Below are 6781 nucleotides of genomic sequence, written 5' to 3' on the forward strand. Positions count from 1 at the left end.
TTCCTAGTCCAGTTGAAGTTAGTGATCTCCCATTAGCTCAGGCACACTGTCTCAGTGGGTGAACTCCTCGTGGTCCTGACTTCCTTGCTCATATTCTCCCTCCTTCTGCTCTTCAACTGGACCTTGGGAGTTCAGTCCAGTGCTCTGATGTGGGCTTCTGTCTCTGTCTCCAACCATCATTGGATGAAGGTTCTATGGTGATATTCAATCTGATTACAGGACAAGGCAAGTTGAGACATCCTCTCCTTCACTGCCCAGGGTCCTAACTGGGGTCATCCCCGTGAATTCCTGGGAACCGCTCCAGAATCAAGCCTCTTGCAAATCCCAAAATGGCTCCTTCAATTAAGATATCTCCTTCTCTGTTCCCATACCAGTCCTTCCTCCATTCAACCATCCCACTCCCCTAATCTTTCTCCGACCCTCCCCTTCTACCCCCTCCCTCCCGCCTCCCCTTGCCTCTATCCCCCAAACCATGCTCCCAACTTTTGCCTGACGATCTTTTCTGCTTCTGATTTCCAGGTGGATTTATATATATTTTTCTTTGGGTTCACCTTGTTACTTAACTTCTCTAGGCTCATGAACTATAGGCTCAATGTCCCTTATTTATGGCTATAATCCCCTAATGAGTGAGTGCATGCCATATTCATATTTTGGGGTCTGGATTATCTCACTCAGGATAGTGTTTTTTACTTCCATCCATTTGCATGCAAAATTCAAGATGTCATTATTTTTACCACTGAGTAGTACTCTAATGTGTAGATGTGCTACACTTTCTTTATCTTCAGTTGAGGGACAATACGTTGTTTCCAGGTTTTGGCTATTACAAATAGTGCTGCTATGAACATAGTTGAACAAATGCATTTGTAGTATGATTGGACATCTTTTGGGTATATTCCCAAGAGTGGTATTGCTGGATCCTGAAGTAGGTTGACTCCCAGTTTCCTGAGAAACTGCCATACTGATTTCCAAAGTGGTCGCACAAGTTTGCGTTCCCACCACCAATGGATGAGTGTTTGCCTTATTCCACATCCTCTCCTGCATAGGTTATCATTGGTGTTTTTTATCTTAGTCATTCTGACAGGTGTAAGATGGTATCTCAAAGTTGTTTTGATTTGCATTTCCCTGAAAGTTAAGGAAGTTGAACATGTTCTTAAGTATCTTTTGGTCATTTGAAATTCTTCTGTTGAGAATTCTTTGTTTTGTTCAGTACCCCATTTTTAATTGAGTTATTTAGAATTTTAAAACCTATTTTCTTGAGTTTATTGTATATTTTGGAGATCAGACATTTGTCTTATGTGGGGTTGGTGAAGATATTCTCCCATTAAGTAGGTTTCCTTTTTGTCTTATTGACTGTGTCCTTTGCCTTACAGAAGCTTCTCAGATTCAGGAGGTCCATTTTTATTATATATTTCATGTGACTCTGTTCACAGGTGCTTTTTCACCTTAAACTGACAGTAAACCAATTTTAGTTAATCTGATTTTACATGTACCAAAATTTTCTGCAAGTGTGTATTTTCACATTTGTGCAGTGTGAGTGTGAGAGGAGGCCATAAACAAAGCTTGAATCTTCTGGCTCTAGAATTGCAGAGATTTTCAGTTGCTGTTTTGGTGCTAGAACTGAACGTAATATCTTGAAATAGTCACACGAGTTCTCAACCATTGAGCCATCTCTCTAGGCTCTGATAATAGCTCTTCTATATATCTTATACAAAGATTGAAAACATTTTTTCCAGTTTGGTTATATCTTAATTATTGTAGCTTTCTGGGCAAGGCATTGATTTTGATGAAGTCTAATTTCAATTGTGTAATACATGGTTGTTTAATAATATTAAATCAATCTCTTTCTGTCTTAAAAATTATTAAACTATCCTTCAAGGCTTTCTTCTAGAAAGGTTATAACTTTAAATTTTGAAATTTACTCTATGATTGAAATGCAATTAACTTTTCTATATAGTATGAAGTAATGTCAAATTATCCTCAATTAATTTCTGTGCAAAATATCCATATTTTTTATTTATCCATAGGATTTCTTATGTAATAAAATAATTTTACAACAACCTGTGTCAACCTAGGTGTATTGGATTTTGTTTCATTGATTACTTGTATCCTTATGTAAGTGCTAACTGCTGTAAATATAAAGCCATTCATGAAAGCAATTACAGTAAGTGAACTGCTTTTACAGAATTTCTTCAAGATTGTCTTAGATATTCTAGCTCTATAGCGTAACATATAATAATGCAATAAACTTGTTCAATTCTACTTTTTAAAAATATTTTTCAGGATTTCTGTTGGGACACATTGATTTTGTAAATTAACCTGAGGAGAATCAATACATTTATATTGACTCTTCTAACTCATGTTCAGGTCAGTTCTGTATGTCTTTTGTCCTTGCATCAATAACACTTTATAGTTTTCAGCTTACATGCCTTTTTGTGTATCCAATTTACTCTCTTTTTTTAATGCTATAGTACTATACATTTTTCAATTTTTAAAACTTGAACGTTGATTGCATAAATGTGCATTTACATATTAAAGTGAATTTATGTTTGTGCCCCCATCAAATTTACTTCTTTCTGTTAATTTCTTTGTATCTTATTTTTCCTTTGATTTTTATTCTAAATTTTATTTACTTTTTCTATCCTATTATATTATATATTCTTTCTCTGCTTTATTATAGTCTATTGATATAATAGTCTCAGGACAATGTTGATTAAGAGTAATCTTTGCCTTGTTTCTTATGTGTTTGGTGAAAGTTTTGATTTTTCACAACTAAAAATGAAATCAGTTTTAAGGTAATTTGGAGGTGTACAACACCATATAGAAGTTATATTTTTTCATTAATGAATGTTTTCCTTTACTTTAATAAATACAGATTATTTTCAAGTATTTCTAACCATCAATTGACATTACATGAATTTTCAAAATACTCTGCTGATGAAGGAGGCTTAAAAGAAATCCCACACTAGCTCAGAATTGTGTAAAATAGAGGGTTATTTATTTAGGGGGGTAGTCTCACAGATCACAATCCTCTACTGGAACAGGGAACAGCAACCGAACCCCACAGATGTGTGCTCTACATTGGCATATATAATATAGAAGGTCAAGCTCAAATGGGCGCTAACTTAAAGGTTACTGACAGTAGGAATTCCTACAGCACTCTGCAATAGAGTTATTAAAATATTTTGTATGATAATTTAGCTCTGCTTTTCTTACTTGATTGTAAGTAAGAAATGTTTGTAATGTTTTATCCCAGACTTTAAATACTGTCAATTCAATATGCTTATATTTTCAAAGGATTTTCTATTTGTAAGTGATATTAGTTTGTAATTTTATGCAGCTTCCATGCTTATTTCATTATGATATATAAAATATGTGTTTTAAAACATCTTTTAGAATAAATTAAGTTAAAATAAGTATTTAATATAAATATGGGAATATGAATATATCTATCAAGTATATTCAAATATTTTATTTTCTAGTCATTGGATCTAACCTGTTCAGACAGTTTTACTAGTCTGAGCAAAGTGGCATTCCAATTATATCTTTGATAAATATTTTATAAAATTTGCTGATGATGTAGCCACCCTGACTCTCAAAATAATATAAAGAAGAAGATAAACAAATCAAGTTATATGATGCTTGGGACTTGAAGCAGCTTTGAAATTTGAAATGAAAGTGTTTATTACAGACATTCTACTTTATCTTAAAACTCAAACCTCTAATTGTGTTTTTGTAATTCTGTACCACTTTGCAGAAGCACAAAAATATCAGGAACTATGAGTACCAGCATCATGCTCAAGCTTAGGACTACTGACATCACTTTGGTCAGAGTGAAAAGAGAATGTTTGTGTTTCCTAGGGACGTGTAATTGGAGGAAACTAGATGCACAAATGAAGAAATTAGTTGGTCATTAGAACAGTTTTCCGACACACTCACTAATTGATTATGGAGTTTCTGTTTGTGATGGTGGGTTCTGAAAAGGCAACTGAAATATAGGTCATAGGATAGGAATACGTTCCTAGAATCTTTATTGCGAGCTAAGTAAGTCATATAATCCAAACAGTCTTTTGATGAGGGAAAGGTGGTCCACCAAAAACATATGCACATCTTGAATTACCAATTTCTCTTCAACTGTATTTTTCAAATCTCATAACGACTTACAAGTGTTAAAGAAACGGTGGGCCGTTTCCAGCCGCCCATCCGGCTAGCTTTACCCAAAATAATTACACGGAAATTGTATTCTTTCAAACACTGCCTGGCACATTATATCTAGCCTCTTATTGGCTAACTCTTACATATTGAATCAACCCATTTCTAATAATCAGTATGTCCCCACGAGCTCATGGTTTACTAGGAAAGATTCAGCATGTCTGACCTGGCAGCTTCATGGTGGCCACTCTCCTGACCCTGCTTTCTTCCTCCCAGAATTCTGTTCTGTCTACTCCACCTATCTAAATTCTGACCTATCAAGCCAAGGCAGTTTCTTTATTAACCAATGAAAGTAACGCAAAAGACAGATGACTCTCCTCCATCATAAAAGTATCCCAATAGCACAAAAAGCTTTAGTTAATCATCCTCTCACCTTTTTCAATAATAATAAACAAGAACTCCAAACACTAGTTTTCTAAACCACAGTATCATTTATAAGGAAAGAGCAAATGTAGTCACTCAGTAGAGAAAGAGAAAAATAATATGCCAATTTAAGGTCTTATATATAAGAAGAATCTCACCTGCTACTTAAGCCACTTAGTACTTCACAATATAAAAAGATATTAAACCTTTTAAACATCTTATATTATAAGATGTTTGTTTTCCCTAGTTCTTTACATGACCATAAATTAGATTTCACCACCAGAAATTTAATAAAGATGTTTATTTTCTTTAGGAATATGACCTGTAGAACATTATAAGGGAAGCAAGTTAGTGATGGTAATATAATAAATAAAGTTAGTGGTGATAAAAGGAAACCTTGTGATGATCAGAAAGACATCTTCAAATGACTGGATTGCTTTGAAATTCATGTGTTCTGTCCAACATGAACTTGCCTGGTCCTTTGTCCATGGCTCATACAAAGCTCCCTTCAGCTGAGATGAAACAAGTACCGTGGGCAAACACAAACGAAAAAATACCTGTTGGATTTCCCAGCATTATAAAATGTATTAGTGAGAGCATATCTTAGAAACCATCCTTGGCAAAATTCTCATTTCATAATTGGTGAAGAATGTCTAAAATGTGAATGATATTCTCATTTTATTAAGCTAGTGTAATAAGAATTTTAAAACAGTGATGATTTCTGTAAAATTGACTCCTCCTTAGCTCTTTATGGATCACCAATGAATACAGATGCAATTGCCTGAATTAACTTTCACAATAGCCTTTGGGGGACAGGATCCAAGCACACATATATGTTTATTCCTCTATTATTTTCTTTGTCTGGTGTGCATTTTTCCTCCAGCCCAGTGCTATGTACTGTTCATTAAAAAAAAATCTCTACTTACCTGAGATAAAACTTGGTTTTTAAATTCTAGCCTTCTATGAATGTCTCAGGTGAAGCATAAGGTTTCTAACACTCTACCATATAACCATATGGCAATAACTTGCAGTTCTATGCTTTCATGGGATATCCTTTTATTTTTTTCCAATTTGAATATAATCTTTCTGAGAGACCATGGATTACTTCTTCTTAAGCCTTGCTCTTCAGAATATTCCCTATACACTAGAGGCAATTGGAAGCTGCCCTTTTATGATTAACTCCCAAGGTAGTATAGGACATAGAGTAATGGAATTAAAAGTTATTTTAAATATTCTGAGTTTCATGTTGGGCTCGGGATGCACGGGATTGATTTTTTTCTCTTAATTTTCCCATTACCCACGTCTTCTCCAAAGATATAAAATAGTCAACTGGTGGCTAATGAATGACTTATTAATCAAAGTCAACAAACATTTAAAATTACAATCTATTGTCATTTTAATTAGAGCTATACAATGAAGAAAAGCCATACTTAACACATATTCTACCTGGAAGAACTATTAACTATTTTGTCTTGCTTCAGTCTTATCACCATTATTCATTAATCGGTTTCTGCTGTCTTCCACTGTTCCTCATTGACAAGTGGGTCAGTCTAGTTTGCCCTTATATATATCCAAGAATAGATGCCCCCATCTATATCCAAGAATCATACTGATCAGAAACCTTAGAATCATAGCTTTGATATTGAACTTTTCTCCTCAACTTGGTTTATGATCCTACATCACTTCCAACCTTATGGTTATCATCAGTGCTGTTTATTTTCTTATTTTATGAGACCAACAGGAAACACGACAATGGTAATAGACACTATGCTGAAAAAGAGAGAAAGGAATTATATTCTAGGATTCTTCAGAACTTGAGTAACAAAGCCAACATTAGAGTAGACAGTTCTTGAAAGTCATTTGTTGTAATCTCTATATTTCTGTCCTTTCTTTCTTGTATGCTAGTATGTGAGTGTGTGTGTGTGAGCATCTTATATGCATGTATTAAAGTGTGTGGTATATACATATATTGAGGTGTGTTTACTCTGCACAACATCTGTATGTCTGCACATGTGCATGAGTGTGAGCACACACAAGCAAACACTCACATAGAGTTATAAACACACATGTACACACACACATACACACACATATGAATATGCCCATAAATGTGCATCCAAGGAGCCAACAGAAAGAAATCACATTTTCTGTTCTATTGGGGCTGAAGTTTATCATCTGGAGTTCATCATTTTCAGACTTGTGTCCAGCA

The sequence above is a fragment of the Myodes glareolus genome, chromosome 3 (genome assembly GCF_982192425.1).
Source record: "Myodes glareolus chromosome 3, mMyoGla1.1, whole genome shotgun sequence".
Taxonomy (NCBI): Eukaryota; Metazoa; Chordata; class Mammalia; order Rodentia; family Cricetidae; genus Myodes; species Myodes glareolus.